This window comes from Marmota flaviventris, chromosome 2 (genome assembly GCF_047511675.1).
Source record: "Marmota flaviventris isolate mMarFla1 chromosome 2, mMarFla1.hap1, whole genome shotgun sequence".
In the NCBI taxonomy this organism is placed as follows: domain Eukaryota; kingdom Metazoa; phylum Chordata; class Mammalia; order Rodentia; family Sciuridae; genus Marmota; species Marmota flaviventris.
Genome location: NC_092499.1, coordinates 197679918 through 197689976, shown reverse-complemented (window position 1 = coordinate 197689976; position 10059 = coordinate 197679918). Strand labels below are relative to the sequence as shown.

Here is a 10059-nt window from a genome sequence, read left to right as displayed (position 1 = left end):
TCATGTGAAAGGCGGGGACGTGCCTTGGGCTGGGGCCACCATCTGCCCTGGGAGCCCCATTGTGCAGGGGCAGAGGGGCCAGCTGTGGGCAGAGGTCGTGGGGAAGGACACGGCCAACAGAAGGAAGCTTTCAGGGCTGGTGGCGCAGAGGGTGGGCTTCGCGGGCGGGGCTGGGGGGGCACCAGCTCAGCTCAGGGCCCCTCCTCTCCCGGCCCCCTGCTGGAACACCAGGACAGGAGCTTTTCCCTGTTGGTCACGTCTGCTCCTCGACGTTTTGGAAGATGGCTGGCCACGTTCCTGTCAAGCCGGCTGAGACTCTGTCCCTTCTGGGGCCTGTGTAAGTCACAGAAACCTTAGGGACACTGAGTTAAGTCTCAGGGAGTGGCCGGCGTCCCCAGTGGGTGTGGCTTTGAGCACAGCACAGGCCGGTGGAAGCAGAGAGGGCGGCAAGGCCAGCGCTGGCCTCGGGCCTTTCTGTCTGGCTCCCATGGGGCCTTTTAAGTGGGTTTTGCCAGTTTTAAAAACCAGGAGATTCATATAAAAATGCTGCCCTCTTCCAAAAGCCAAGGCTCCGGGCCCCTTTGCCTCACAGTTGGCCAAGCTGAGCCGCGGGACGTGCCCTCCAGGGCGCCACAGCCCCCCCATCCCGTGCACCCCGGGGGCTGGCCTGGCCCCGCCCACACTCTCACACAACCCAGCCAGGGCTGCTGGGACGGCAGGGAGCAGCTGTCCAGTGCAGACAGGAGCTGTGGGGTGACCCCATGTCCCCAAGTGCACAGAGGGAGCAGAGGACAGCTGGCCCAGGACCAAGGAGCGTCTCCATGACGACCACATGACTGATCAGCCAGTCCAGGCTGAAGGACAGATGCCGACCAACTGCTAGCTTGGAGGGAGGGGCCCCGAGGACCCTGGTGGTCCCTGCTGTCACCTGGTGCCTGGTAAGCTTCAGAAGAGGGGAGGGGTCAGCCCCAAAGTGTCTGAGGTCAAATTTCCAGCGTCCCTGCCGAACAGGACAGAATAGGGACAAGAGGAGCTGACGAGGGGACGTCTAGGGCTCCTCACCTTGAGCCACACTCGGGTCTGCTGCTTTCCGCTTTGGGGACAATCACAGGGGTACAGCAGGCTCAGGACAGCCCCCAAGGCCACTGCTGGGGGCGATACAAACCCGGGTTCTGGACCCGACCCAGGCCTGGCCATGTGGCTCTGATGCCAAGATGGGGTTGGGCTGGAGACAGCTCAGGTGGCCTTCTCCCACACTGCTGTGGAGGACTGAGGAGGGGCCCGGGTCCTCTCTAAATAGGACCTGTCCCCACGGCTGCTGTCCCCACCTCCCCACAAGATCCCTATGGGGAGAGGAGGGGACGCTCCAGGCTCTGCCCCCTCAGGGACGTGGATAACTGGGGCATAGCTGGGTGGCACCAGGAGTCCCTGGACACAGGAACATGGCTCTCCACTGAGGAGGGCTCAGCTGCCGGGATGGACACTAGCTGCAGCTGCTCAGGGTCGCTGCCACTGTCACAGGGGCTGGAGGAGGCGCTCGAGGCTTTGCCGACAGCCCAGGGTCTGAATCCCGCCTCGGCAGGCCCTCAGTGAGGTCACCATGATGTCAACCTCCCCTGCGCTGCTGGGAAATGACACTGACAAGATGATGTGGCCTGGCCACACACAGCACTTTGTGAAGGTCAGCGACGCCCTACCCTCAAAGAAATCGGGAACAGAGGCTCTAGTAAGAAGATGCTACTATCCGGTCAAGTGTGTCCGCATCAGACTTCTGAGCTGACCACAGCAGGTCAGGCCTCGGGTCCTCACATGTGAGTGCAGGACAGGGGACAGGATAGTGACCAGTACAGTCTGGCAGGGGGCCGAGCCCCGGCAGCTCCGGCCCCGCCACACCTTGTCAGAGGTGCCCAACTGTTATAATGACCAGAACTGTCTCCACAATTCCCAGGACACCCCGGGTCAGGACACCGCATGAGAATTCCCACACCGACCCCTCTACGATCTCCCTGTCCCCTCCTGCATTTCCATCTGCTCCCGCTGTCCCCTTCCCATTGTAGGCAGGAGGGGAGGCTCACTCAAATGTCCTGGGCCCTTGCCAGTTGCTGGCCCGGCTGCCCTCCTCAGAGGCATGAGCCCTGGTCCATGGACCCACCTCCCCCAGGACTGTTTTCTATGGTCAGTCCATAACCATGAAGTTCACACCTTAAAACATCACACTTGCAGGCTTCTCCTGAACAGGAAGACCTGGGACGTGGAGGTCATGTTTGGGCGTGGCCAAGATCCCTGGAGCCAAGTCCTGCTGCCCCTCCAAACAGGGCCCACGACACCCACTTTGCCACAGTCCCCACTCCTCTCTATTGTCCCACACCTGAGAGGAGACAAGAGGGTGAGTGTGCACACAGAGGTGCGCCAGTGTGGACAGGTGGGTGTGGCATGAGTGTGTGCGTGTGTCCCCCCCCTTATTCACTGATTCTTCTGGTCAGTGGGTGCTCACTACGTCCCTGGGTTAGACCCCAGCTCCAGCAGGTACAATGGCAGACGAGACAGGGCCAGCCTCTCTACACCACCAGCCAAGGAGGACACCCGCATGAGAAGAAAATAACAATGCGATGTCCAAGAGGTCAGTGGTCAGGTGATCTGGAGGACACACCTTGCCCAGACACCTACAATAGCTCAGTCCCCTTCTTGGGGCTCTGAGTGACAACCACCAGCCTGACCTCTCCCCCAGGCCTGCCCTCTCCCCTTCAGCTTGGGGGCTCCTCGCTACACCACGGGGAAGGTGGGAGCAGCTGGGGAGCGGCCAGCTGCAGAGGCCAGGCAGAGGCAGGCCAAGGTCACCCGGCAGGAAGGAGTAGGCGAACCCAGGCTCCAGCCCTCATGGGCTGGGCGTCCCCAAGAGGAGGATGACCCCAGCCAGAGGCGAGGGGTCCCCTGTGGGCCACCTGCCAACTTTGCAGGCCACAGAACAAGGGGGGGGGTGCTCTTGGGGACCATGGGGACTCATGGCTGCTAGGTTCCCTTGAAAGAGAAAGCAGCGGATCTGTCCTCGTACAGAAGGGTGAACCCCTGAGCAGACGGGGATCTCAGGGCCGGACTCGAGTGGAACGTGGGCTCGGGCCTTTCTGGCCCTGGCCACCTGGGAAAGCCCCTGTGGCTCTGGAGGGAGCCAATGGAGGGGGCGGTGCCAGCCCCACTCTCAAGTTTCCTCTGGTTCCAGGATGCAGCAGGCCTGCGACAGTGCCTCCCGCTGAGGACGGACCTCGGCCTCCCTTCACCTGGCCTTCACCTGGCCTTCACGTGGCCGCTCAGGCAACCCCGATGGGGGGCAGGTGGGGCGCTCCCCACTGCCCCTTGGGCACCAGCTCCAGGTGCAGCCCTGCAGAGAGAGTGGCCTGTACCTGCTGGTGACAGCCACCATGTCTTCCTGCACCTGGCTGCACCCAGCTCTGTCCTGACCTGTGACCCTGAGCCCTCAGGGACCCAGGTCCCCGCTAAGCAGGACGCTGCAGAGAGTATCGAGCTTGCTGCCACCAGAGCCCCTGGGCTGCGCTGTACGGACATCAACAGGTGGAGGGGACCCGGCCTCTAAGCCTCCAGGAGGACCATGGAGGCTGGGTGGAGGCTGCCAGGCGGCAGCCACAGAGCCTAGCTGTGACAGGAGCCTTCCAGGACCAACACTGCCTCAGGAGTACAGACGTCCAGCCCGACTTCCCCTGGGGTCCTAGGGCAACTCCCCACCCCACCCTGGCCACCCATGAGGCTTCACCCCTTCCTCTGGGGGCTGTGGCCTTTGTGTGGCCCAATCTGGGGCAAAGTCACCCCGGGGCTTTGTCAGACTCCAGGAAGTGACAGTTGACTACCCCAGGCCGCTGAGCTGGTCGGGGGCCTGGAGCTGGGGGCCCCACCCTCGGGGCGCCACTCCCCTGGGTCATCAGAATGCCGCTCTGGTGCCCCACAGCCCCAGGCTCTCCTTGGGGCCTTTCCTCACCAAAGACTTAGTACCAAACAAATCGCAGAAACAAAGATACAGCTCTAAGCCTCCGTATATATTTAAAAGTAGCGAAATGATACCCGGAGCATCCTCCAAGGCCCCTGGTGTAATAGAAACGTACACACATGCATTCAAATAGAACTCTCCAGACCCACAAAAACCACACTAAATCAACGTGTGAGCCAAGATGCTCGTTAGGACCTTTATTCCCACTGCTTAGCCCACCTGTCCAGGGTGCGGGAGGCTATTCCGGAACCATTCATCAGGCCCAAGACGGTGTTAGCAGCTGGCAAGGGCCTGGGCTTTGGAGTCCTGGCTGCACCCGGGGTCGAGGCCTGGGTGAGCTTAAGATCTGGGCGACCTTGAGGGGAACCTCAGACCTTCCACGGGTAACATGGAGATAGTTCAAGGTCGGCCTGGACAGGGTCTAAGGCCTCGGTGAGATCACACCGGGCCGGCTGGCCAGGGCCTGGCAGTGCTGGTGAAATCAGAAGGCTCCAGTTGTCAGAACAAGGGGAGGTGCTCTTGGGGACCATGGGGACCATGGGGACTCCAGGTCCCCGGAGCACCCCCAGCGCTCCCAGGGAGAGATGCTTCGGTGCATCTTCATAAATAGTAAAATGATAAAAATGTGCTGCTAGGCATATTTTTTAAAGAGAGAACATTGGTCACACAGGGGACCCAGTGTCCTAAGAAGCCACGTACAGCAGATAAATATCCACCTCTCCCTGGTCCATAAACCTGACCTAAATCTTACACATGAGCTGCAAACGCTAAACATTTCATTGGTGTTTGTTTGTTGGCCTTAGAGTTTGGAGCCAGGGCCAGGGACACGAGTTCCCAGCAGATGCGTCTGTGGCCCCACTTTGATCTGTGCTCCTGGAGTCTGTGACGCGCCCCACCCCAGAGCTGCTCAGGACTCCGGGGAGCTCATCCCTGGGCGCATGTCCACGAGCACCTGCCTGTGCGGCAAGGCCCTGGGCAGGGGCGAGACGCTAAGCAAAGGGCCACTGCTCTCTCGGAATGCAGTGCACTCAGGTGGGTGAGGACAGGAGGCCGGAAGAGAGGAGGGAGGAAGGCAGGGAGGAGGGGGAAGGGCAGGCCGCAGAGCGCCCAAGGCCTGCTCGGTGCCTGCTAAGGTCCTCCACGCGGCCCGCTCTCCTGAGACCTCGCAGAGCCCGGGAGGTGCAAGCACTCATTGTGCCCGTGTTACAGGTGAGGAAACGAGGCCCAGAGAAGTTAACGTCACTGCCCAGAGACACCCAGCCAGGAGTGTGGGGGCACGCCCGAGCAGGTCCACCTGGATTCCAGGCTCTCCCAGGCTGCAGTGAGTGAATTCCCGAGTGGACACAGGTGCAGACACCCACCGTCCGGGCATGTGAACAGGTCCAGCAGGGCTTTTCAAAACCCCAAGAATCTGAGATCAGACAAGCTGACCACCCCCGGAGTGCACGCACGCGTGTGCGCGCACACACACACACACACACACACACACAGAGGAAGCGTTTTGCCGGATGCTGAGGGCCCCACCCTGCCTGATCCTGCCTGCCCACCTCCATCCCCCACCTGCGGCACTCACAGCCCCTGCGCAGAGCTCCCTTGTCCCCAGAAAGAACCCAGCGAGTGCCCCGCACCTCTCGGCCCTGCTCCCAGTCCGCCATAGTGGCCTGCCCACGTCCCTAAAGCAGTGCACACTGCCACGGGAGTGCAGCCCCGCCATTGCTGATGCCTGGAAGTCCCTCTGTGGTGTCCCCTGGCTCCCTCGGACTGCACCCCAGGGTCTTTGCTCCAGTGGGGCCTCCTGGGTGAAGCCCACCCCAGCCTCCCCCTGTCTAACTGTGGCCTCAGCCCTCTGTCCCCTGTCTGTCCGGGCATCTGTTGCCACCTGACATTTTCTGCCCCACCTCGATCCATCGCCCTCCGGCTCCTTCCAGAGCCAGCTCCAGAGGGCGGGGCCTTCCCAGTCCTGCAGCCTCCCGTCCCCATCCCCTCAGCTGCGTCACAACAAACCAAACCAGGACACAGCCCCTGGTGCAGGTGGGAAGGCTGTCGGTCCAAGGCCCCGGCCAGGCCTCTGTGGTGGCTTGTCTTCCTCTCACTGCTGTGACCTCATTCCCCTGCACGACTCACCCACGTCATTCTGTGTGCGCCTCCTGGAACACAGAGTCACCAGGCGCAGGAAGTTCGCTGAGGCCGCGGTGGCCCCTATGGCCCATCTAGTCCCCAGAAGGGCAGGGGTGGTGCCAGGAAGGCAGGGAGATTTCCCCCGTCTGTCTTGCTATGTAGACTTCAGGACATAGGACAGTGGTTGGTATACAATAGGTGCTGGCTAAATGCTTAGGTTTGTAAAAGAGATAAACAGCAGCTGAGGAGAGTGGGTTGGGCCTGGCCGGGGTGAGTTCATTTAAACTGAGACATGAAGGATGGCAAAGAGCCGCCAGGAAGAGATGGGAAGTAGCAGGTGAAGGGCCTGGGGCAGGGATGAGCAGCGTGAGCTGGAGGAACAGGTGGTCCGTGTGACTGCAGGGGGCGAGCCAGGAGGAGGCCGGGGAGATGAGCTGGAGAAGTCAGCCACAGAGGCAATGGGAGCCAGGATGGGGACCTGGATTTTATTCTAAGAGTAATAGGGAGCCATTGAGAGTCTCAGCAGGAGGGCATATGAACCAACATGATTTGGTTTACATTTCACAGCTCATTCTAGTTGCAGGAGTGGGCATGGATTAAGGAGGCCCAGGAGACACCAGAGACCAGGGAGGAAGCTGTTGCGATTGCCCAGGAGGCCACGGTGGTGGATGGGCACAGCCCAGCAAGGCAGGGAGCAGCCTCAGCCCTCCAGCCTGGCCGTGTGTGATGGATGCAGAGCTCTGGCTAACAGTGGGGACGGCTGCATCTGGGAACTCTCTCACTCCCTGGACACATCCACCTGGGCACCTTGTAGGAAGGAGAGGTGATGGACCCTGTCCAAAATACCATCACAACACAGCCCTGCACGGCCCGAGTCCCCTGCCTGCCAGACACGTGCAACGGAGCGTTTGCCCCCTGCCTCCCTCTTCCGAGGACAGCCTCCACCCACGCTTGCTCGCAGCCATGAGCATGTTTGCTTTTGCTAATTGATATAAATGACCCTCCCTTCGCAGCCACGCATGGGCGCCGAGCACGTCCCCAGTAATGGGCTGCGGGAGGAAAATTAAGTGCTCCAGTTTGCCAACCTTCAAGATGAAAAATAGGAGGGAGAAAGTCACTCTGCAGAGCCAGAGGAGCTACGCGCAGCTGCAACCTGGGGAGGGGGAAGAGCCCAGGCTCCTGGGGGACAGTCCTGCACAGAGCCCGCACCTCCAGCAGGCATCCTAGACACACAGTGTCCAAACATTTCAAAGGTAGGGCTCGGCCAACGTTAGCAGCTGCCCTGTGGGGTGCTGCAGCCCTGACCCCGGGGTGGGACAGGGCCTAATGTTGCAAGGACCAGGAACCTATCCCCAACAGACTTAAAGAAAACTAAAACCTACTGAGGGTGATTCCAGGGACCCTGTAGGCCACATGCCCAGGTGAGGTCAGGGTGGTGGGACGTGCTCTTGGCCAGGGTTACTCTTGGAACGAGTTAGAAAAGGGCGTCCCTTGCTTTCAGGAGAAGCAGTCCCGGGCCAGGATGCAAGGCTCAGTGGGCAGGGGCTTCAGATCCTGGTGTGAGACCCAAGTGCCCTGGAGATGCGGACTGCCAGGCCTAGATTGTGCCTCCACTGAGCCTCGGCTTCCTCAAACCCCAGGACCTACCTCGGGTACAGCTGTCTGAGGGTTATGTGAGAGACACCAGAAGGTGCTTAGAAGACTGCAGCAGAGGGTGCCAGCCCAGGGGAGCCACGCCCCACACAGCCACACCCCTACATAGCCACGCCCACAGCCACACCCCACACAGCCACGCCCCCACATAGCCTCGCCCCACAGCCACGCCCTCATAAACCATGCCCCACAGCCACGCCTACCCGGGCACACCTGCACAAGCGGACGCAGTGCACGGATGTGCAAACAGGTAATGGCTCCAGAGCGCATGCGTGCAGGGAACTCAGGCAAGCCAGCCCCCCGCCCCCACAGAACGTGTACACACCTATGCCCCCTCCCCTCTCCAGCAAGGCCCCCTCCTCGATCCCCCACCTCCTCGAGCAAGCGTGGTGCCCGGCACACCTGGCTTTAGCAGGAGCCCTGGGCAGACCGAGGTGGTTGCCCTGGCTGAGATCCTGGGGCTCAGGGGCCCCTCCCCACCCCACCCGCCCATCACTGTGGAACTCTCCCAGGCCCTGTGTGGTCGGTCTCAGACTCAGGGAAGCTTAGTGTTGGCAGGGCCCCTGCCTGATCAGGTGTCAGGCTCTAAAGACGAGGAGACAGAGGTCCAGGGAGGACACTCACTTGTGCCTGGTCACCCATGGAAGGGTGCCCAGACCAGGACCCTGTGCTCAGGAACCACCTGGCAGGCTGTGGGTGGGGCCTGAAGCAGGTGGAGTGACCAGCAGCTGGTGCTACCCAGCTCCTGTGCGGCAGGTGAGGGGCTGAGGCCCGGAGAGGCTCAGTGACTCTCACTGGCCATCAGAGACTGACCCCCGCTTCTCAACTGCCATCTCCACTCCCTGTCATTCAGAGCATGTCAAGGCCTCCCCAGTCCCTGCTGGTTGGTCATCAGGGAGACACCGGTGGCCAAGGCAGGCTGGATGGTGGAGTGAGAGGCCAGGACTGTCCTCTGGCCTAGGTGCTGCCCGGGGGACAAGACCACAGCAGGAGGGCCAGGAGCAAGAGCACCAGGGAGACTCGAACCCAGGCCTGGAGCCTGAAAGAGGCCGAAGGTCTCTGAGCAGCATGTCCAGGGCAGGCTGGTGGCTCTGGGCTCACACTGCAGGCCTGGGGGCTCAGACACGTTGTGGGGAACGCACGGTGTGCGTTCACGGGCTGCTGTGGCTGTGGCTGTGCGAGCTGTGCGTGTGGGCATGGGTGGAGACATTTTGCATGGCCACGTGTGCACGGGTCATAGGAGGCTTCTGGCCCTGACCTGCTCTGTGGTCACACACCACTCCCTGGGGCACTACCTTTCCCACCCTGCATCATTCCTGTGTCTGTTCAAACACCACTGGCTAGGCATTGCCAGGACTGCCTGACCCTGCCTTGTGGGGACCAAGAACCAATTCTCCCTCACCGTGCACCACCCAGCTCAACGCCCCCAGCCCACCAAGAAAGAGCAGGGCCAGCCTCCGGTCCCCCCTGCCCCTTCCTACCTGGGATAGACAATCAACGGGGATGAAGCTCACAGCTTCAGCAAAGCAGTCTGGGACCAGTCCTCGCCCTTCCAGTAATTTTAATAATGATGATGATGACAAAATCATCTTCACCCAGGAGTTGGGTGGGTCTCAGTGAGTGGTACAAGCTAATGGGGGTCTATGGATGTTAGCCACGAGCTCCCATGGTCAGGGGCCATGACTAGATCCCTGAAGCCTACGAGTGGCCTGGACCACTTGGACCTGAGGACACATTGTGGCCATCCAGATGGTGCAAAAAGGTAGTTTAAGATTTAGCCTCAGATTACTGTTCATTGTGGGACTTGGAGGACATTATTTCACTCCTCTGTGTCTGTTAGTCTTTTTTGGTTTGTTTTTGGCACAAGGGATTGAACCCAGGGGTGTTTTACCACATCCCCAGCCCTTTTCATTTCATTTTATTTTTTATTTTGAGACAGGGTCTCATCAGGTTGATTACAGCCTCACTACATTGCTGAAGCTGGCCTCAAACTTGTAATCCTTCTGCCTCAGCCTCCTGAGCCACTGGCTGGGATTGCAGATGTGCGCTATGGTGCCCAGCCCCCTATCATTGTGATCATTATTATGAATTAATGATAAGACATGACTCAGGAAAAACTCCTTGGGACAATGAAAGGACTGACAGGGTTGCAGTGCACGATTCTGTGTCCCACAATGGCCACCAGTTCTGCACCTCCAGGAGGGCTCCAGACCCCTCCTCCCAACCTCCCAGGAAAGTGCTTCTCCCCAGGGGACCCTCCAGGCTCCAGCTGCCACCTTGCCCGCTGGACT

The 10059-nt window shown here is 60.4% G+C and overlaps 1 long non-coding RNA gene across 3 annotated transcripts; it reads left to right on the top strand.

The window, feature by feature from the left end:
• The first annotated feature begins 2226 nt into the window (after window positions 1-2226).
• LOC139704790 (uncharacterized) lies at window positions 2227-9810 on the top strand. Of its 3 annotated transcripts, XR_011706809.1 has the most exons (6): window positions 2227-2386; window positions 2511-2620; window positions 4801-5029; window positions 5207-5318; window positions 6683-7368; window positions 7617-9810. It is a non-coding gene; the product is annotated as an uncharacterized lncRNA (long non-coding RNA). The 3 variants fall into 3 exon arrangements; XR_011706807.1 differs by having other exon boundaries at window positions 2362-2620; XR_011706808.1 differs by having other exon boundaries at window positions 2362-2620; window positions 5207-5344.
• Window positions 9811-10059: the final 249 nt, after the last annotated feature.